General features: G+C 39.6%; 1 protein-coding gene across 24 annotated transcripts in view; it reads left to right on the top strand.

The window, feature by feature from the left end:
* Nucleotides 1-2,382: 2,382 nt before the first annotated feature.
* EPB41L2 (erythrocyte membrane protein band 4.1 like 2) overlaps nt 2,383-23,108 on the top strand; it is a 211,569-nt gene continuing 190,843 nt past the window's right edge. For 9 of the 24 annotated variants that reach the window (XM_027551546.1, XM_027551550.1, XM_027551545.1 and 6 more), the window contains exon 1: nt 2,434-2,546. The gene's annotated coding sequence lies outside the window, so the exon portion shown is untranslated. Of the gene's footprint in view, nt 2,547-23,108 lie in introns of all 24 variants that reach the window. The other 15 variants (XM_027551526.1, XM_027551540.1, XM_027551527.1 and 12 more) reach the window with 7 other exon arrangements.

Here is a 23,108-nt window from a genome sequence, read left to right as displayed (position 1 = left end):
CTTATCAGTCTGCTTTCTGAGGGATTAATATTATCACCTTGTCTGTGTAGCCAGTGTTCCAGCCTGCTTATATCTCTGCATATCACCTGTTCAGGACCTTGTCCTGCTGTCTCTCCAGTCCCTTCTTCTTGCCCTGTTAGGACTTCTCTGTTTGCCTGGACTACCACCTGTTGTTTACTGACATCTGTATGGTACCATGTTCCACCTGTTTTCTTTACTTCCTTATAGCTCCCACGTTGTGATCTTCCTGCCTTCACTTCCTGTTAGGTCTTTGCTAAATTTGCTTCATTCCTTTGAGATGTTGGGGCCAAGTAAGGCTGTGTCCAAAACGGAGTATAATTCTTCTACATAATAGCCTTTAGATATTTGATAACAACCTTTCCATCACCTTTAATTGTCTCTTTAGGCTAAGATTTGCTGGTTCCCACATTATCAAGGTTACCCATCTATGGATATAATTTAACTTGTCAATATTCCTCTTAAAAGGTGATGTGCAGGGCTTCCCTGGTGGCCCAGTGGTAAAGAATCTGTCAATGCAGGAGACACGGGTTAGATCCCCGGTCTGGGAAGATCCCTTATGCCACAGATCAACTGTGTGCCACAGCTCTTGAGCCTGTGCTCTGGCTCTGCGGCTAATGAGCCCATGTGCTGCAACTACGGAAGCCCACATGCCCTTGTGCTCTGCAACAAGAGAAGCCACCGTAATGAGAAGCCTGCACACTGCAATGAAGAATAGCCACTACTCACTGCAACTACAGAAAAACCTGTGCAGCAACGAAGGCCCAGAATAGCCCAAAATAAACAAATTAAATTATTTTTTTAAAAAGTGGTATACAGAAGTGATTTGCAGACTTTAACAGATGATATAGCAGGGACATAATTTCCTCTGATAAGGACATTATGTTTTATACATTATGCCTACATTTAATTTATTACATTGCATTAACATTTTAAAAGGGTTTCATCACAGGTAGATTAAGGTTCTATGGGTCCTAAATCTTATATAATTTTAGGGATTCTTTAAAAGAATAAAACGACACATGTGAAGTTAGTTTCAAGGTCTGCATAGTTTCAAGACCTGTGTAGTTTCAAGTCCTCATTTCATTGTAAATCTGCCTGAAAGTTTATAATAGTATTGTCTCATAATATTCCCTGGTCTTCTTTACCAGAACTGCTTTCTAGTCAGACTTCCTCTCTGTGGTAGTTAACATACCCTATTAAGTTTTACTCGAGTACTTAGCATAGGGGGCATTAAGTAAGTTAACTCGTGTGGGACAGAGAACAATCCCTGGCATACAAAGCAAGCAATAAATGTTAGATTTTATTATTTTTATTATTCACTGGCAAGACCTTAGCAAGTAACTTATCTTCCTGACTCTTACTTTTTTTCTTTGATGTAATGAGGATAACACTTGCCCTGCCTTTTTCATAAACCTCCTGTGAGGATCAAAAGATAAAATGTTAATATGCTTTGTTAACTGAAAATATCATACACGTGAAGGTATTGTAACTGGTGTTTCATTTGACATTGGAATTTTAGAAAAGACTGTTCAGGAAAGAAAAGACTTGACTTTGGCCGAGGTGGAGTCTTTAAAGATCTCAGTCGAGGTGGGAGGAGGCAAAGAACAAGAGGTACATGTGTGGCCGACGCTGGAGGCAATGACCAGGACAAGCCCCACCGACGTGCCAACTTTCAGAGAAGAAAGGAGTAGAATCTGAGAGAAAGCGATCTAATTATTCAAAAGAACCGGAAGAAATCGTCTGTGTGTCTTTCCACAACTGGCCTGAACCTCGGGTTTCTTTTTTCCCCCGCCACATTCTGCTCTGCAGTCCAGGCTCCTAGGCCCCTGCCTGGAGATCTACCCACACTTTGGGTTCAGTATAAAAGCCCCTCTTCCTGGAGGCTTCCCCAATCCCTCCCGTGCCTCCCACAGGAGGAATAAACTGTTCCCTTTCCCTGTTCTCTCTGTGAAAGCATTTCTTCCACTCTAGACAGAGGAGAATCTAGTTTTCCTTATTTTTGTTTCACCAGGGCCTAGCTTGGGGTCTGCTCCCGAATAGGTGCTCAAGAAAGGTTTAGTCAGTGGATTCACTTTTAAGAAATAACTTTTGGAAGTTGATAAAAGGGCATTTAATATCTGGATGCGCGGGTAAGAGCGGCTTGAACACAGGCATCAGCAGTCATTATCTAGGGTAGCTCCCAGGGCGAGACGCGTCCTTTCCGCGCTGGGTACCCGGCGACCGCGAGCCGCTAATCCCGCTGAAAGAGTCGGTCGGACTAGCGGGGAAGGGGGCGGGGCGTGGCCTGGCCGTAGGGGGCGTGTCGTAGCCCGCGGGGTTTCCGCACCGGGGGCGCGTCCGGCGGGGATGCGGGAGGAGCTTCCGCCGCGAGGGGGCGGGGCTGGGGCGCTAGTCCTCTGACGGCCCCAGCCAGGGAATTTCAATTTGAAACCTAGCGGAGGGAGGAGGCGGACGCGGCGGGCCGGCGACTGGGCTGAAGCGGGACTGGTCCCGGCGGCGAGCGAGCTCCTGAGTGCGGCGTCCGGGTAAGGAGGCGTGCGGAGCTGCGGAATGGCTGGCCCGGGACGGGGAAATCCCGGGGCCGAGCGTCTGGTCTCTGCGGATCTGCAGGGGCGGCTCGGATTTTTCCTGTGGCTGCAGCTGGGAAGCTGATCCCGGGCAGGAAGCGGTGGCGGGACGGTCCCACCGGGAGGGGGAGGGCTGCCGATGTTGGGGTTTTCTGCGGCTCCCTGTCTGCCCTTCTCCCCATTCCCGACCCGGGGACCGGTCCTGTTGCTACAGGCCGGATCCCTGCTTCTCTGCTCCACTGCGGTCCCCCTGCTTCTCCCTTCGTGAGAGCGGGGGCCGCGTCTGGTCGGCGCCGAGGGAGGTGGGGGCACGGTGAGGACTGCGCCGGCCTCACGGGGGTGCAGTGGGCTCAGGGTCACGCGTCCCGGGCCCCGCGGCGCGGCTGCAGGAGGGATCCGGCTCCATCCTGGGCGCGGGCCGCGGCGCGCGAGCCTGTCCCGATGCGGAGCGGCCCCCTCCTTCCGGGCCGGGGGCACGCGGCGGCAGCAGCGTTGCCCTTCAGCATGATGGTTTTGGAAGAGGAAACGCGGGCGGAGGACGCCACGCGTCCCGGGGCGGGCCGCGCGCCTGGGCACTCCGGGTAGCTGGGTTCGGGCGGCGTCACTCGCTCCGTCCCTCCAGACGCTGACCTCCCGACCAAAGTGGAGAAAAACGCACGTTTTGCTCTCTGATCCTTGCCGTCCCGGCACCCAGGCTATCTCACCAGCGATGGCTTATTTTTCTCCTCTGTTTGACGGCAGAGTTGGGAGCAGTTTTAGTTGCGCTGCTGGGGTAAGGACCAGGAGCGAGCAGGGTTCGAATCAGAGTCTAAATCCCCAGCAGGAGTCCCTGCCCCGGGCAGCTTGGGAAGAGGTCGGTCATAATTTCTGAGATCTCTCATCTCCCTTGAGGTCAGGGTGTTTTGGCGAGGTTAGAAGAGCCCTTGCCTAGTCTGTTATTTTGGGAAGGGGTCTGTGTGGATCCTTCCCTCTGACTTAGGACGCCTTAAATTGCATTCCCCATGAACAGCACAGCTGGCCGTTTTTAAGAGCTCTAGTGGGGTGAGTGGGAAGGAAGAACCTAGAGGATCTGTGAATGTATGTTCTCTTTTCTGAATCACATCCTTTCCTCAGTTTTTTGAACTTCTCGCGTCTGAAATGGCACGTGTATGCCAGGCATCTTGTTACTGTTAAAGCTTTTTTAAAAAATGAATCATAACAGTTTATCCTTTATTCTTGCATTTTTTTCAGTTCTCTTTTTATTTTTCCCTTTTTTTTTCCTTCTTTCACCGGAGTCAGCTATTTCTGTATTCTCGATTTATAGTACTGTATGGAGAATTTGAGTTTTAACTCGCGTCCTATCACATTTCCTCTTGGGAAACTGAGTCAGTTCCTTGGCCGCAGGAACTGGGATTTAAAATTCTGTCTGTGAACAGGTTTTACTCGGAAACGAATAGTACTTAATCCTATTCAGTTTCCGTTTGCAGGACTCTGCTGTGAGAAATCACAATCTTCGATTGTGATAAGGGCCAGCTGAGTGCATCCATCAGGCTGACACAGCTTTTAAAGAGCTAGGTTGTGTCACCTGTCAGAGCTCCAGGGGTCAGTCCTAAAATTCAATTGGAGAAATCACCGTCAAATCTCAGATGTCTACTTTATAGAGGTTATTGGAGAACTGTACAAGTGGTAATGACTTGGAACAATGGGGTGGATTTAGGGCTAATTTAATCCTACCCTGTCTTCCTCACTTCTTGGGCAGAATTCCCACTGAAGTCAGTAGTGGTCTTGTGTGCAGAAGGACTGCTGAGAACAAGAGGCTGCTCATTTAGAGTAACAGGAGGGGACAGTTTCTTCCCTTTTAAAACATCCCTCTTTAAGAAAGACCTAGTCATAACAGTGCTTTAATCTTTTATTTCTAGTCAAAGTTAGACCTTCCAGAGAAAATAAGTGGTTGAGTGGAGCCCCCAACTTCAGATTCTTGATACCTAAATTGGATGGGGATTGCCTAAAACAATGAAAAGTGATTTAAAAAAATCATTTAATGAATTTCAGTAAAATTATTACTAACTTCAATAAAAAATTTAAACTGCTATATAGTATTCTCAACTGGGTATATATATTAAACTGGGTGTCTGTATATATATACATATATATATAACTGGGTATGTATGTTAAAATCTGAAACTTAATTCCAAGTAAAAAGGAGCAGATTTGCAGATTTAGGAGACAAATGCAAAGAGAAGCCCACCCTCAAACAACTATGGAAATATAAAACAAGAGAATTCAGATAGCCCTTGCTGTATTTGGAGAGGTAGCTTTCAGTTCAGTTTTGTGTACGTATAGGCTTTAATGACTGGGCCCATCATTAGATTTGGAGGTTTCTAAGTTAGTTTTATGTTGATCTGAGTTGGTAAGCTTGTTAGGTCCTTTGCTTCTTAAGTAACGTTCTTGTGGTTTACCCTTTCCAAATTACCCGTTCGAAAGAACTGAGTTTAGAAAACCTATCCAGTCACCAGATCTTAAAAATAGATTTTTTAAAAATCAGAACCATGTCCACGTGGACTTGCCAACCACTTGCTTTCAACTAAAAATACTTGCAAAGATGACAAAGCAGTCCTTAACTGGAATATTTATTGGTAAAATTACTCTGTAATTTAGTAATATTGTATAGTTATGTTTAAGGTCGGGTTTTACCCTGAATCACCACTCTCATCTAACTGACTAGAGAACTACAAAGGTTCTGTCTTTGCCATTTTATTTAGGAATGTGGGGTTTTATGTTTTATATAGCCGAATGCTAAATATTTTTGAAGATTTGGTTTTGTTTCTGTTTCCACAGGAAAGCATAGGCCTTTTCCTTTGTTTTTTGAACTGACATAGTCTTTTTAGAGACTATGTGCGGACTTTCTGAAGAAGTACGAATTGCTAGTATCTGTATAAGGCATTAAGATAGTTTTTAGGGATCAATATTGCTGAGGATCCAATCTTGCATTTCTAAAAGTCTGTATCGTTTACTCAGAGAAAACAAAGGAAATGTGCTGACCGCCCCCCCACCCCGCCCCCACCTTTATTTAGAAACACATCCAGTGGCCTTGTTTTTTTCAGATTCAGAATTACTGTACCTAACCACTGGCTACCCTTACACATTTAAAAGCCTCAAGTAAATGTTTATGCTGGCTTCAGTACTCAGCAAATACTAGCCAAACTCTAATTTACTGCCCGTTTATAGAATCTTGGAATCTCAGGGCCGGACCTTTAGGAGTCAGCAGATCCACTCTCAGCCCTTTCCCAACACACAAACATTTCCAGCCTCTTTGGAAGGCCTCAGTTCATAGAAGATTTGTATATGATTCCCCCACAGATTCCAGACAGAGTGCCCTTTGGGAATGCCATGTTTTGGCATAAACCAGCAACCTGATACTCATAAGATTTCTATCATTCCTCTGACAGAGCAGTGCCCTAGATTAAAATAAAAAATGGAGTCAGTGCCTGGCATCCTTACATATAGGGGACTGGCTTCCAAGTGTAAATACTGTTGTTACTTAGATGTTACAGGTAAGCCAAAAAGGAAGGAAATAATTTCTAATGTCAACTAGAAATAAATGATGATGGTTAATATTTTTTTTTAATTTTTTTCTATAAAGTATATATATTTTATAGGAGAAAGGGAGTCCATTTGTAGAGTTATGTGAAGTGCCTATAACATTGTTGGTACTTAATAATTTGATGAAAGTTTATGTAATATATTGGAAGTGCATTTAGTGAGGATTTTTTGAAAGTTGGAATTGACATTGTAGAATCTGGTACGGTTGCATGTAGAAATGTTATGTAGGTTATATTTCATATAGAGGATTTGGTTTTCTTACTCTTATTATTTCCTTTTGTTCTGTGGTTGGCTTAATCTATATAGGTTTCTTAGATGCATGTTTCTCATGTCTAGGAGGGTAGATAACCTGTACTTGATTTTCCTAAATATCTGATGGTTGGGATATCATTGATTTAAATGAGAGTGTTAGTGATTTTTCTCAATTTTCTCATTTTTTTTTTAAAGTGATGTTGCTTTCCCCTTTGTATGGGGTAGACCTCAGGTGGCTTATGAGTACATCCATACTGCTTCTGCTTTTAAAAATAATTATTTATTAAATAAATACTTGATTATGCTGGGTCTTTGTTACGTCTGTGGGCTTTCTCTAGTTGTGGTGCGCAGGCGTCGCGGTGGCTTCTGTGTGGAGCACAGGCTCCAGAGTTTAGGCTCAGTAGCTGTGGTCTGTGGGCTTAGTTGTGCTGAAGCACGTGGAGTCTTCCCGGAACCCATGTCTCCTGCATTGGCTGGCAGATTCTTAACCACTGGACTACCAGGGAAGTCCTTTCTGCTTTTTATTCCCCCACCAAAGGTTGAATTTGGACTAATTTCATATACTTAGTTACTTTTAAAATAGAAATATGTTTTCATATCACATATACTCTGCATTTTGGTATTATTATTATTATTTTTTACTTCAGTGTATTGTGCATATGTGCTAAGTAGCTCTAGTTGTGTTCGACTCTTTGTGACCCTGTGGACTGTAGCCTGCCAGGCTCCTCTTGTCCATGGGGATTCTCCAGGCGAGAATACTGGAGTGGGTTGCCATTTCTTCCCCTAGAGGATCTTCCCAGGGATCGAACCTGCATCTCTTATGTCTCCTGCATTGACGGGTAGGTTCTTTACCACTAGTGCCGCCGGGGAAGCCTGATATCTAGTGTATTAGATAGAGCTATAAAGGTCTAAATGTATATCGATTGCCTCAGAAATAATCTTTACAGTAATATGAAATCAATTTGAAGAATAAGAATTATCTTTTTATTTGCTCTGAGAACTATCATAAGATTTGCTTTCGTAGCCCAGTGGACATTTCACATTTATAACTAAGTTGAATGTCATGGGGATGGTTTTAGTTCTTTCCAGGTTAAGAACCAGAGGGCATGGAAAGAGTTCCAAAATGATTTTGTCACATGTTCATCTGTAGGACCTTGTCTAGGTCAGTTAGGGGAGTTCATTGTATTGATATTTAAACTAAATTGTTCATATGTTTACGAAAAAGCCAGCTTCCTCTTGCTTTGCTCTTTTTATGGCCTTTATGTCTACTCTGTGAAAGAATTTTCAATACTTGAAGACTTACGTTACCCTCTAATTGCCTTTTTCCAAGAAAAATTGTGATTTTAAAAACTTTTCACATAAGTCTGATTACCAACTCTCTAATCATTTTTTCCAAGCTCTGAATTCAGGTTTCTAGACCTCCTGATGAGAGCTGAAGCTGGACCTACCACCATGATAAAAAAGTGCTAAGTTTAATCATGTTTTTGAGTTTCCTGTAGTCTATTAATATATGTACACATCCCAGTATCCTGAAGTACTAAATTAATATGTAATTTACACTTGGCTTTAATTCTTACATCTTTTCCTTTTTGTCTAGTTAGTCTACTTGTTTTTCATCTTCACTTCATCCCCCTAAGGTACCAGAAGGGAGGGTGAGAATCATTTAGTTTAGATTCTTGACCTTGAGGTGAGAAGTGTGGGTTTAGTGGGGAAGATATTGCCCGGGGTGAGTGGGCCCCACAGATTTACGAACTGCCTGAGACTGTTAAGTAAAGTGTGTATGTGTGTCAGAGAGAGAGAGGGATTTTCGGGAGGAGATTTTGAAAGGGTTTTGGGAAAACAGAAAATGTTAAAAACTGCTGATGTAGTTCTATTCTTATTTTTGAGATTAGAGAATCAAAGTCTTAAGAGATTTCCTTTTTTTGTGTGTGTGTTACCCCATTGCACTTTCATGCCCCCACTATTGTGCTTATTTCCTTTCAGTTGAATTCTTTTAGTTGTCCCATTTTAGCCCATTGTCAAGGTTAAACTAAATTCTGATATAATATTGGCCTCTCATTTTCTTACCTTGAACTTAATGTGCCGTTATTTCCTTACAAATTTCTTTGGTGAAAATATTAATTAGAAGAGATCAGTGACAAGTCCACACATTGGTGTTGGTTAGACTGCCATTTATGCCAGTGGAACCTTAGGTGAAATACTTTTCAAGGCCTCAGTTTCCTTATCTTCACTATGGGGATTAATAATCATAACCTACCTCAGACAGTTAGAAGAGGACTAAATGAGCTAGTGCTTATAAAATGCTTCACACAGGGCCTGGCCTCTGTGAAAATTGTTAGGTTAGGAAAAGATCTAGTGAGTTTCATATGAAAATGTGTAAGCAGTTTTTTGTTTTTTGTTTTTTTTTGCAGTGATCAGGAATAATTATCTATGTGGAAGTACAGTCTTTGATATGAAACTGTAATTTCCTATGGTAATCACAAGTTAAAACCACTTTTTTCACAGTTTCAGTACAGTATCTCTAGAATTTTTTTTAACAAACTACCCACTGCTTTTGGCAGTGTTTAAAAAGCATATAGGTGGAAAAACTGTTTGGATCTAATTTCAGTATCACAGACAGATTGTAGTCTTTTTTATTATGTTGCTGGAGGTAACTGATTTGGAGTATAAAATTTGTATGTATATGCTGTCATATTATAACTTCCTCTGTAACTTCAGTGAGCTTGGTGCAAGAAAGTTGTTAATGAAATTTTTATTGATGGTGTTTAAATCTCTACATATGGCATTAAAATATGACCTTTTTACATCCAGTACATCTTTTTTACATGAAGTAGATCTGCAGACATGTTTTCCCCATAACAGTGTTTTACCTTTCAATTAGTTGACAATGTTAAGAAATCAGGAGGTTTCACAGAAATATCTTTTTTAAAAAAGAAATTTTATTTATTTATTTATTGGGCTGCACGAGGTCTTAGTTGTGGCATGCCAACTCTTAGTTGTGGCGTGTAGGATGTAGTTCCCACATCAGGAATCTGACCTCGGCCCCCTACATTGGGAGCATGGAGTCTTAGCCACTGGACCACCAGGAAAGTCACAGAAGTATCTTCATTTTAGGTTTCTCTGGGGAAATTGGAGGACCTTGGCAAAACTGGGCCCCCATTCCTCTCTTGGAGTGCTGAGGAGGTCCTGCCCCATCTAGCACAGATCATGCTCTCCCTACTTGGCCCAAGTCCCTCCCATTTTCCTTCAGATTACCACTGGACCGTTCCATTCATTTGCATCAAAAACCTGGCTCCTTTAGACTGTTGAGTTGAAAACTCAACTCAATGAGTTTTCATTGAGTAAATGAAATGAATTTCACTAAGTGAGATGTAAATTCAGTAAAATGAGATGAATCTCTTTTTACTAAATAGCAGTTTTGAAATATGCAAAAAGGACCCAGTCTCTGTGACTTTCAAGAAGGTGTCCCGGGCAGTGGGGCTTTTCTACCTTTAGGGCCAGAGGTCATCCCCCACCTCTCCCTTAGCAAAGACTGACCTCTGGTTCACAGTCAGTCATGGTTTCTGGAGCATAGCATGCAGTAGATCCTCAGTCAGATGTGGAAAGAACGCTCTTCCGAGGTTCTTCCCAGAGTTCGTCACTCCTTCTCAGAAGCAGATTGCCTGGTTCTCTGAAGCTTAGTGTGACACTGCTGTACCCCGTAGCTGTAACTTGTTTGTATGTTATTCAGGTTTTTTAGAGGACCTTTTATTTTCATTTCATCACTCAATATTTTGGTATATATATCTAGGAAGATAACTCTTTGGTAGACATGACTGGTGTACCATCATCACACTGAAAATTCCTTAATTTCATCAGATATTCAGTTTTTGATATTCAAATCTCCAGTTATCTTAAGTATCAATTTTTGAAAAAGCTAGTTTGAATCCAGATTGGTTTAAGATCCTCATGTTCTGATTGGTTGGTACATCTTTTTTAACATTTTATGTTGGAGTATAGTTGGTTAACAATGTGTGTTAGTTCTGGTGTACAACAAACAGAGTGATTCAGTTATACATATGCATGCATCTATTCTTTTTCAAATTCTTTTCCCATTTAGGTTGTTTGGTTAGTGTTTCTTCTAAGACTGATAAGCTCTAGTTTCCCCTTCATCTCTTTATTTCTCCTTGCAGTAGTTTGTATGTTGAAGAAATTTGATTAGTTGTTTTATGTGGTTTCTCACAGTGTGAATTTTGCTGATTTCAGCCCTCTAGCGGAGAAGGCAATGGTACCCCAGTACTCTTGCCTGGAAAATTCCATGGACGGAGGAGCCTGGTAGGCTGCAGTCCATGAGGTCTCAAAGAGACTGAGCGACTTCACTTTTCACTTTCATGCATTGGAGAAGGAAATGGCAACCCACTCCAGTGTTCTTGCCTGGAGAATCCCAGGGACGGGGAGCCTGGTGGGCTGCCGTCTATGGGGTCGCACAGAGTCGGACACGACTGAAGTGCCTTAGCAGCAGCAGCAGTGTAGTTAACCTGTTCCTTTTCCTTTGTATTTTCTTTAAATACGTAGTTGGATATATGAAATTGGTCTAATTCACTTTCTTTATTTTCTTCCTTCTTGTTTTTATACTATTCCTCCATGATGTAGGCTTCTATTTGACACTTCTTGCTTGCCTTCCATCCAGCCTTCATCCTGGCTGGAGGTGCTGTCCCACCAGCTGTGTTGTCTTCTTTGTCTGCGCTGGACAAGTGCATTTTATGCTTGTGGCTTAGCCTTGTTCTAGGTTTCATTGTGTGTCATCTGATAAGGCTGGAAGCATTGATAATAAACAGGTGAAAAAGGAAGAAAATTAACCTTTGGAGCACAGACTGAACAACAACAGCCAGCTACTGTAGTTGGTGCTTTATACATGTTAATATCCCCAATCCTTCTTATAACAACACCTTGAAATAGCTGGTATGCTCATTTTACAGATGAAAACTTGAGGCTTAAAACCAGAATAATTTGCTCAAGGGCACCCAGCTTGTGTGCTGCTAAAACTTCTGTTTCTTCTGCAGGGGAGGGTGAGTTACTTGCTTTAATTGATTAATGCTTATTACTCTGTAGAACTCGAAGATTTCAGAAATTTATTGGCATCTACAATATCTGACTTAACAAAAGGGAAACTTGTTTTCCTAACTGGTTTCTGCCTTCTCGTTTCTTTTGTTATGGTGTGATTATGAAGCAGAGTCCTGCTTTTAGCTGCATGATTCTTGAATCAAGCTGGAATGGTGAGAGCCCTCCTCATCTTGCTTTTCACATTAGTGTAATGTTGCCAGGCTGATGTTTCAATGTAAGAAAAATGTCCCAGAGTATAAAACACATCAGAATAAAATGTGTGCCTCCTTCCTTTTCAGTTTTTATTTTTTAAGCAGTTTTACACTTTTTGTTACTTCATTCACAGTGCAAATGGCATTCCCCAGGGGGCTAGTATATAATTTAGAAAGTCAGGTACTAGTGTAGGGATTATAAAGAAAAGCAGCAGACACCTGCTTTTCATGTCCCTTCATGACAGATTTCTGCTCCTTAGAAGCAACTACTTTCAGTTCTTTTGGTTTTATTATCTATGTGTTTTGTTTAAAACCATGATTTTCTTGCTTTTTCCATTTTAGACAGTAGTAGCTATTGACTTTCCACCTTGGTTGGGGTTATTCTCCTTTACTGACTCCCTCATCCCCAACAGAGATGCACACTTTTCTCTCTTTCTACAACACATACAGTCAGCAGCCAAGCTGTGTATCCTGCTTTGGCTGCATAGACTTTCTTTTACAACTTTTTGCTTTATCCTGAAGTTAATTGCCTACTTCTTCCTCATTTGTTTAGTTTTCTTTGTTCCTATCCTTAATTTAACTCTAAACTGTGTTGAAAACCATATTGCAAACCATTTTCTTTTTTTATTAAGGACATCCTTCCTGGGCTGGTTTATTTCTAGAACTGCTTTGCAGTGCCTGTGTGTGCTGTCACCTCAGTCGTGTCCAACTCTTTGCAACCCCATGGACTCTAGCCCGCCAGGCTCCTCTATCCATGGGATTTTCCAGGCAAAAATACTGGAGTGGGTTGCCATGCTCCCCTCCATAAGATCATTGAAATTTCTCTTTTCCTTTCTTCTTAACTTCAGGGTGCCAGACTTCTTCTTTATCTCTTATTTTACATGAGTACATCCTCCAGTAGTTTCCCAACAAAGTGCAAAAAAGGTGAATTTCTTGAGACCTTGTTATTTAAAAGCAACTTTCCCCGCTCTTAAAATGCCTTTTTGTACTCTCAATTTGAATGCATTTATAGTGTGGCTGGGTATAGAATTCTAAGTTAGTGGTTACTTTCCCTCTGAATTTTGAAGGTGTTGCTTCATTGTATTAATATTTTAGAGCATCCCAATGTTCTCTTGAGAAGACTGACTGGATTCTAGTTTCTGATTCTGTGTATGTGCCTAGTTTGCTTTCTTTAGAAGTTTTCAGGATTTTTATCTTTGAACTTGGTGTTTGGAAATTTCATGATGATGTGCTATGATTTGGGAGTCTTTTACTCATTGTGCTGAGCACTCACTGGGCCCTTTCAGCTGGAAACGCTTGTCTTTCAGAAATATTCCACTATGATAATGACTCCCTCTTTGTTCTCTGTTCTTTCTGGAACTCCTGTTAATTTGGATGTTGAGTTTCCTGCATTGCCTTCAGTTTTGTTACTTTTTTCTCTCTGATGTCATCTCTTTGTCCTTTTGTCCCCTCTTTTCGGAAATTACTTCAGTGTTTTCTTCTAATCTCTCTATTGAACTTTTTTGCTTTCCTATTTTCTAAGCTGTTCCTTCACTACTGAATATTCTTTCTGATAATGTCCGTTTCTTTTTTCGTGTCTATTGTTTCTCCAATCCTGCCCATCTCGATGTCCCCCTTTGCTTTCTCTCTGTCTGAAATGTTCTTCCCGCAGATACCTGCACAGCTTACTGCCTTAGCTCCATCAGAGTTTGGCTTCCATGATCATTTATTTGAAACTACAACCCAGCTCCCACCTCCTCTACCCCAGTGTGTCCTGAATCCCTTGTGTTTTCTTTCTTTCTTCTGCAATGTGTATTGCTGTCATCTGATACCCTTATATTTTACTTTTTGTTTATTGAATCTCCTCTTACTAGAATGTATTCTTGCCTGGAGAATCCCAGGGACAGAAGATCCTAATGGGCTGCCATCTAAAGGGTCGCACAGAGTTGGACACGACTGAAGCGACTTAGCAGCAGCAGCAGCAGAATGTAAGCTGGATGAAGGCAAATCTTTCTGTCTTCTTTTGTCCAGTATTTCTGGTACCTACAGCAGTGCCTGTGCAGAGTAGGCACTTGGTAAATATTTGTTGACTGAGTGACTGGACCTCCCTGTTTTACTGTGTAGAACCTCACCTCTGCCCTCTGAATGCAAAGCCTTTCTTTTTTAAGTTCTGTAGAGTGAACCTCTTGTCTTCTGGCTGCCAAGGTTTGATGAGAGTGTATGTGTAATTTAAACATTCCTTGCCCTTATTTCCAACAGGTCCCTGTCTTCAACTCTCTCTCATATCTCAGCCCTCAGAAGTTTCTGGAAGTTTCAATTCCTAAGGCTCTCAGGGCTTCTCCAACAATCACATTGTTTTTGGTAGGTTCCCACCAGAATAGCAATTCAAGTTTAGACTTTCTCTGCTCTGCTAAGTCAGTTACTTTGTACATCTGTTTTCCATCTTCTAAAATTCTATTGATATATCTCATCTGCTGGCCTGTCCCCTCCCTTTTTCTTTCTTTTTGTGGGTTTGTACCTTTTTTTTTTTTCTTTAATTTTCCTTCTGTCATTTAGTGTGGTTTTGGGAGTGAGCAGAAATTAACTCTTGTTCAACCCACTGGTTTTAGAGTTTTCAATTGATAAAAATAAATTTCCAAGATTATTGTGGTACTCACAGTTGGTAAGAACTGCAGCCATAATAAAATTGTCCTTTTTCTTCATGCCAGAAACTGAGTTGAACTTCAGTTATATATAGAGAGAAAAACAGAAAAGTCACGCGATTGAGTCAACCTCTAGGGTGGGTGGGAGTGGGTGACTGATATGTCATTAAATAAGAAAGTGCTTCTTAGGAAGAGCTCAGAAAATGTACTATATTTTTTTTCTTGTGATATTTCAAGGATTAATTCAGTACACACACTTAATCTTATATATTTGAATCTAGATTTAAAAATACACAATAGAAACCAATTTGATGTGTATGTATCAGAATGGCAACCTTATTATGGAATTTACTGAATATCTTAGTGTGTCTCTTTAGACTGACACATGATTGGCATACATAAATTTGAATATTCTTTGACTATTTGAATATTCTTTGGTTATTAGAGGAAACTTTGAACTCATGGGGGTTCTGTTAAATAATTTAAGGGTGAAAAATTTCATTACTAGAGCATAAATAGAGAGTGGGATTTATTCTAATGGGAACACACACATTAGGGGTTTTTGTGTGTGACTTTTGGGAAAAGTGAAACAAAAATGGAGGTTCTGAATAAGGTAGTGGCTGAAAGGTCTGAGAAGCTCTAGGATGATCCCAGGGCTCATGAGTACATGTGATTAGTGTTGGTTAAGTTGCTGAGTGGGTTTTAGCAGTTTATTAATTCAAATACTTTATACATTAATGTAGAGGAAGTTATAGGCAAATAGATCAGGGCAGTATCTGCCCAAAATGTGGTGGTATGTTAGAATGATTTGAGGTGGTACACAGATAAATCTTTTTCTTTTAATGGTTAAATACACATGTCAGTGTTTATCAGAAAAATACCCAAGTATTCAAAACTATGATTTCATTGATATTACGTACTATAAGGCTAAAGTAGGTATTTTAAAGTGTCGATATAAGGAGAAGTGTCACATCAATAATAATACAGTGGCTGTTTGGATTTGGCAAAAATTATAAAGTTGGTCTGATTACTAAAGGTTGATAAACTTTGGCCAGGTTTAAAATAAGATTTCTCCTAATAGATAACAAAACTGTAAGTATGCTGACTGTGGCATAGACTTCTGTTTCAGGTAAGGAAAGTGAGTTAGGAAGGAGTTAAACGTTCTCAAAGCCATTCAGCAATTTAGTAATGGAGCTTCAGGCACAGCCAAGGTCTCCCAGTGTCCAGAGTTGTTCCCTCTAGTGTGTGTGTTCTTTTGATGTTAATGGAGTTGCCAATTGAAGTTTTCTTGGAGAACTCAGGAAGCCTGCCAAGTTTTATAGCTGTCTGTAGCTTTTATATATTTTATCTTGAGCCCTGAAGGTAGACAGAGCTAGGTCTTCCAAAAATAGTTCAATAAATGTGTCAACGTTTTGAAATACTCTTGAAAAAACAAGGAAGTAGAAGTCCTATGGGATTATTGGAAAACGGTGCCAAATGCTTTCACAAGAATTTGAAAAGCAAATGTGTCTCGGTGGTCATATGCTAGACAATGGTGCATATTCAGTCTTCATTTTGGAGCCCATTTTTATATGATAATCTTTTACTTTTCCCCAGTACTCTCTGTTTAATTGCTTTTAGACTCTGGGAGGCAAGCTGCTAAATGAACATCTTCCTTAAAAAGTGTTCTTTAATTCACTTCTCTTAGGGAGAAAAAGGCAGACTTCTTTTTCTTAATAAAATGAATCCAAATTGTGTATGGGAAAGGTTAGAGTGCCAAGTAATGAGTTGGGTCTCTCCACTGACAAAGGAATCAAAAGTTTATCCATGGGCTTGTAACCAGAACTGTTTTTGGATCTTGGCCATTAAAATCAACATCAGCAAAGCCGGAGTCCTAATTTCCTTAATGCTAAGATTGTCTGTTTTAAATTACGCACAGAAGGGAACGTGAACGTTTTTCTTCCTTCCGCCCTCTCTCCCCACCCCCAAACAGAAAAATAAAGGTGCGGGGAAGATAGTCTCCGCTAGAGCAGCTCTGCGGCGAGCGGCTGCCGCTGTGGGCAGCATGTGTAGTGCAGACGTGGCTCCAACTTTTCTCCTAATTGAGGCCAGCTCACTTTCATCCTCAGTGCGGCTGACTTAAATGGAAAGACTTGAGGGTGGAATCCAGAGCATTCTATAGATCTGTGATCTGTGTTACTTGCTCTGCGCAGCACACATGGAACAGTGAAGGATAATATGGCTCTTTTTTCTTTTTTTCCTCCACTCCCCAGTGTGGCTCTTTAAGACTTTCTCTTTTTGTTGCCGTTATTAGGTTTTTTTAAAGTCATGTTTTTACTGTATCTGATTATGTTTTGAAGTGTTATTTTTTTTTTTTTTGAGAAAAAATGTACCATTATCAGCAATAGAAGAGTATTTTTCTTTTTTAAATTTTTTATTATGGAAAAAATTAAAAATATTCAGAAGTATAGAGAAGCCTCACCCAGCTTTGACAATTACCAGCACAGGGCCGGCCAGTCTTGTTGATACACCCCACTCTCATGACTTTGAAGCAAATTCCGGATACTATATAATTTCATTTGTAAGTAGGTAAGATTCCCACCCTCCCCCTCCATTGGCATGTGCTCTGTGGTCTCCAAAATAAAGTTCATGTTCATTACTGATTTTGTAGAATTACAGAAATTAGTTCATTTACGTCGTATTCCGTTGTCATGCTTTTGGAATAAATACCTGCATATTTATTGTTTTGATCAGTAAAAGCAATTTCATCTGAGTTTTAACCAGTGAAAGCAGTTTCATCCAAATGCAGTACCGTGGACATAAAGGAAATGCTTTAGCCAGTGCTCAAAAACGTAATTCCTAAACCAAATCTGAATGGATTTTCAAATTCTAGTGCATTCTCAAGGTAATGTTGATCTTCTATGAATTGTTTTTCCATGGCTCCTGTCTATGTTAATGCTAGATTTTAATATTCTTATTTATTTTTATTTCTGTTGTTTTATTTATTTAATTGAAATATGACTGATTTACAGTGCTGTGTTTTAGGTATACAGCAAAGTGATGCAGTGATTTTCTTTTTAGATTTTTCTTTTTTCTTTCCCTCTCTCAGTTCTTTTTTCTGCCTCTCATTCTTTTGCTTAGCATAGTTTTGTGGCAATATGTTGGAATAAGACCAGGTGAAACATTTTTTTTTTAGCTGACTGAAATTTAATGGGACTATGTGGTTATAAAATCATAGCAACTTGCCATATGTGTAGTTCTGTCTGGCAGTACAGTGGGGAAAGTATATGCCTTAAACAATGGTCATATGTTCGCTGAGAAATCACATGTAAAACATTGATTGGCATAATAGCCAAAGCTGACACTCACTTAATAGTTGAAGTACTTTTCCTAATTAATAAGCATGCCTTTTATGTTGGAGATAGTTTACTTTATATTTTGTTTTAAATTAGAACGTAGTTTAATATATATTTTGTAAAGATATCACATATTGAATTAGAGAATGCTGATAATGATAGATAATAGATAACATTTCTTGAATACTTAGTATGTGTCAGACACTACCCTATGGGTACTTTTACACATATTATGCATTTAATCCTCACAGAAGTCCTGTGTGGTTGGTACTGTTATTCTGGGTTTGCCTCTTAAGAAAACTGAGGCACCATAAGATTAACTAATTTGCTCAAGGTCACTTGGCTAATTAATGGCAGAGTAGGGATTTGAGCCAGGCAATCTGAGTCTAAAGTCATGACTACTGTCCTATTATTATCCCTGAGAATATGTAAATTCCTCTTTGTACCCTATCTGTGCTTGAGTTCCCCTCCCCAGAGGAGCCCTTTTGAACCAGAGCCAATTACACCATTGTATGAGGTTATGATTTGATTACTGGGTGGGTATTTTTCATTGAGAAACTTGAAAGCTGTTAATGTGGTTCTACTCATGTTCCTTTCCTGGCTTTAGTTATAAAGGAGAAGGCAGGAAAAGTGGAAGCGTGTGGAAAGTAACGTGGTAACCACTGAAGTGGCTTCCTCCCCCACCCCCACCCCCAATAGAACGTGGAGCCCATCTGGAATGCTGACAGGTCACAAAGGAGCTGTTGAAGCCAGTACTTCAGAGTACCGCTGAGCCTTCAGTTGAGTACCTTGAAGTGTAGGTGTATTGGTGGAACGTTGGTCTTCGTTGGGCTCTCCTGAGAAGTGTAGACTTTTGTCAGGGGTTTGTGTTGGGTCTACAGTGACTGGAATTTTAACAGACCAGGTATCTGATATTCTTCCCCCTCTCCTTACACTTTTTTTTTTTTCCTCTTCTGAAAGTAGCAGAGGATAGAAAGAAAATAGTTCACCAGTTACTAAGTGTGACGTTGGGCAAGTGACATTGTTCTTGTGTCTGTTTTTCTCTTTAAGTGGTTCAGTTGTCATAGGTCCAGATCCACTTAAGATATTGTCTGTGGCTCATTTATTTGTCTCTGTAGAGAAAGTAATTTAAGATGCCTTTCCGTATAGGAAAAACATAGGCATAGAATTTTGGCAAAACATTTGATAATGTTTTCATGCTGTCTGAATGGTAGCATTAGGGAAAAACTGTGTGTTAGGGGGAATCTATGGTGGTGTTTGTTACTGAAATTTTAATCTTTGTCATCTTCTATCCAAAATATTTTTGCCTGTAATTTTCCTGATGACAGACAAGGACTGCTAATCAGATTTACAGATTTCATGGAAGTGTGTAGGGAAACATATATATATATATATATATATATAAGGCTTATATAGATTGTCTTATTAGCTACAAAATGGGTTGAAATAAAGAAGATGAAAGTTGTTGGAAGTAAAGGTTGTCTATTATAAGGTTTTTGAAAGAGAAACAGGATAGCTTGATCTTCTTTTCAATACTTTTGTTTGAAAAGTAGTAGATATCTTTTTATTCCTTTTATTGACTTCTGGCCTCACCACTGCAGTGGAATTGTTCGTTTCCATGTTGCCCTGGAAACAACAGAGATTGCTCTGTCGTCAAGTCCACTGAACGCATTTTCCTTATATTATTTTTGATATTAGTGGCCAACCATATTGTCTTTGAAATTCTCTCCTGACATGTTAGGGCTCTTTTTCTATATTCCTTCTGTTCTTTGCAAGATTTATATATTCTTTCCGTTCTTTCTTTTCTTCTGACTACCCCTTCATTTATTTTCTGTCTTCCAGGGTTCTCAGTCTTTGATTCTTAGCCTTGACTAATTTCGTATCACCCATGATTTCACCTACAATCATAATTTGTTAACTCAAGTCTCTCACCAGGCTGTCTTTCTTTTCAGCTCTGAATTCTTATATGACTTAGAGGAATCTACCAATATCTCAAAGGTGTTTTTTTTTTTTAGTGAATATGTGAAATATCTTGTGTTTAACTTCGAATAATTTGTTCATTTTTAGATACTACATTTTAAGTGATATGTTGTATGCACTAAGTATGTTTTTGTTCAGTAAGAATGAGTGGAAGCATAGATACACTGAGTCCATGTCCATGGAAGGGTTCCTGGAATGATCAAGTTAGGAGAAAACACAGCAAATGAGGAGCTAGATGTTGAAACAGCTGAAAGAGCAAGACTTGCTGGGGTGGGAGGCCTGTTGAGACTGTCTTTTGAGCACTGGCTTTCTAACTTTCTTAGGACAAAATCCACTATAACAATAGATTTTGAACCTTGACCTATGTGTGTATATATGTGAATAACAGACATGTTTTGTAGATTTAGTTCTTAGCCTTACTTATGTGCTGTATGCTCAGATTTTCTTTTCTAAATAATGATGATAAAATGTCAGTTAACAAACCACTAACTAGATTTTACAACTCACCAGTGACCTGTGATCTGTTTATCCTTTTTACATGGATAAAAATAAGAGATTCAGAGAAGAGAAGTTTCCTACCCATTATGAGAACTTTTTAACAGTTGAAGCAGGCAGAGAATGGAATGGATTGCCATAGGAAGCAGTGACTTTTCCAGGGTTTGAAAGACCCCAGGGCTATGGCTGATATATGTTGAGATTTGACAGAAAACAGCAAAATTCTGTAAAGCAATTATCTGTCAATAATAAATAAATAAATAAAAAGACCCCAGGGCTGATAGTCACCTCTTAAAAGGTGTGGGAAAGAGTCAATGGGTGAGGGATGGGACGTTGTGACCATTAAGGTGTCCCCCAAGTCTAAGATTTTCTGGTTCCCATTTTGATAAAATTTTTTATTTGATAAGCTAACTTTATTCAATGTTTTTTCAACGAAGAGCTTTATTTGGGAAGTTTTAAATATATATAGAAGTAAACTGAATAGTATAATGACACCCCTCATCCCAACCCATGCAGTCTTATCACTCAGCTTTAACAGTTTATCAGGTCATGGCCAGCCTCGTTTTATCTACGTTTCTGTTGCCTTCACCCCAACTGTATTATCTTGAAGCAAATCCCAGGCATCTGATCATTCAAATATAAGACTTTTAGAAAAATCACAATACCATTATTACACTTAAGAAGTTAACAGCAAATCTTTAATATCAAATATTAACTCCATTCAAGTTTCCATTTGTTCTTGTTTTCTTTTAGTTTTTTTTTTTTTTTTTTTGCTGAAATGGAGATCCAAGTTAGGAATCACACATTGCAATTAGTGATTCTTTTTAATCAATAGGTTGTCTCTTTTGTATTTCCTTGTAATCTAGTATTTTGAAGAAATTGGGTTGTTTGTCCTCTCTTGTTCCCTACAGTTTTGATTTTGCGGATTCCATCCCTGGTTTAGTTTGACCTGTTCCTCTGTCCCATAAATTGGTAGTCATATCCAGAAGCTTTTATCAGCTAGAGGTTCAAATTTTAAAATATTTTTTGGGTTGTTTGTCCTCTCTCGTTCCCTACAGTTTTGATTTTGCGGATTCCATCCCTGGTTTAGTTTGACCTGTTCCCATGTCCCATAAATTGGTAGTCATATCCAGAAGCTTTTATCAGGTAGAGGTTCAAATTTTAAAATATTTTTTGGCATGAATATTTCATTAGTTCTGTTCTTTCTTAAAATTGCTCAGGGTATACCAGATTTAATTGTAAGGATGATTGGTTTGGTTTCTTAGTTCTTCATTTTTCAAAGTCATCCTAAGCCCAGTTCCCCATAAAAACAGATGGAATCATTTAGAAGTTTGGGAAGATGATAATCCTACAAACACCACATCCAAATACAAATTACAAGTTTCTTGTCCAGCTTCATTTCCAAAAAAGAAAGGGAAAAAGCAGATGCCTTGGTAATTACTGCAGACCGCAAATCAGGTTTTCAGCTAAAGTGAGACATTTTACAGTAAAGTCAGTCTTGATTATTCTAGCACACTATGGAAACCTTGCAGTTTTGCTGGTTAAATTTCCCACTCAGTAAGCAAGTATTGTCAGTGGTTACTCCCCATCCCTTTCTTCCTTGGCGGTTGGAAGTAAAAGAATAAAAATGGGAAGATGGCAGGTCAGAAAGGAGTGTATCGTGGTTCGGTTGCTAAGTCGTGTCTGACTCGCTGTGACTCCATGGGCTGCAGCACACCAGGCTCCTGTGTCTTTCCTTCACCATCTCCTGGAGCTTGCTCAGACTCATGTCCATTGAGTTGGTGATGCCATCCAACCATCTCATCTCTGTTATCCCCTTCTTCTCCTGCCTTCAGTCTTTCCTAGTATCAGGGTCTTTTCCAATGAGTTGGTATGTATGTGAGGAATCAAATAACTGTTCTTTGGTGATCCTTTTGAAGGATATTGGTAATCTTCTTCCTACTTTTTTATTATGGAAAATTTCAAATGTACAAATAGAAAATATAGTATAATGAGTATCCATGTTTCCATTACATAGTTCCCCTACCCCCCTCATGTTCAGCACATTTTCCAAAATTGGGTCGGGGGTCATGCTATATAATTCAGCAGAATCTTTGTTTCATTTGTTGTAAGACTTGTAGCATAGGCCTTACATCTTTTCTTCTTTGTTTTATTTGTGTTGGTAAATCTTTTGCTGGATTTTATTTTATTTTGGTTCATGTTTATTATGTTAGGTCTTAGGTGAAGAAGATTCTATTTGATGAAGATGCTATGATTAGGCTTTATTCTTTGACTTCTGTTTAAAATTTTTTTTTTTATAATGGAAGCTAACATAAATGTAGAGAGATGGAGAGAGTAGAATAATGAATTCCCATGTGCCCATCTTCTAGGTAATTATCAACATATGGTCAGTTTTGTCTCATTTATGTGCCTGCAAATCCCTGTGTTCCCACCCTGTCACGCTGGATTGTTTTAAAGCTGATCCCAGACATTATATTGCTTTACCCATAAATGCTTTTTTGTATGTCTGGTAAGCATTTTAAAAAAAAAGATCAAACCCACAATCCTGTTGTCACATCTAAAAAATTTAACACTTCTTTAACATCAAATATTCAGTGACTGTTCCTGTCTTCCCATTTATTTCATAAATGTTTTTCTTGTTGGTTTCTTCAGGTTAGGACCCAGATAAGGTCCACATTACAGTTGATAATGTCTCTTAAATATCTCAATATGTAGTTTCTTTCTCCTCTTTTTCAGTTCATTTGTTGAAGAAACTGGGTTGTTTCTTTAGAATTTCCCACCTTCTGAATTTTGTTGATTGCGTTCCTGTGATAGTGCTTAATTTGTTTCCCTTGTCTGAGTTTTCTGTAAATTGTTAGCTAGATCTGATGCCTAATAAGACTCAGAGTTGATTTTTGGTGGTATTGTTGGAGAATCCATCAGAGTTGTTGATATTTATTTCTTATTGCACCACTTCAAGAT

This window comes from Bos indicus x Bos taurus, chromosome 9, assembly GCF_003369695.1.
Source record: "Bos indicus x Bos taurus breed Angus x Brahman F1 hybrid chromosome 9, Bos_hybrid_MaternalHap_v2.0, whole genome shotgun sequence".
NCBI lineage: Eukaryota > Metazoa > Chordata > Mammalia > Artiodactyla > Bovidae > Bos > Bos indicus x Bos taurus.
The sequence above is the reverse complement of the archived record's forward strand: the minus strand, read 5'-3'. Positions and strand labels throughout refer to the sequence as shown.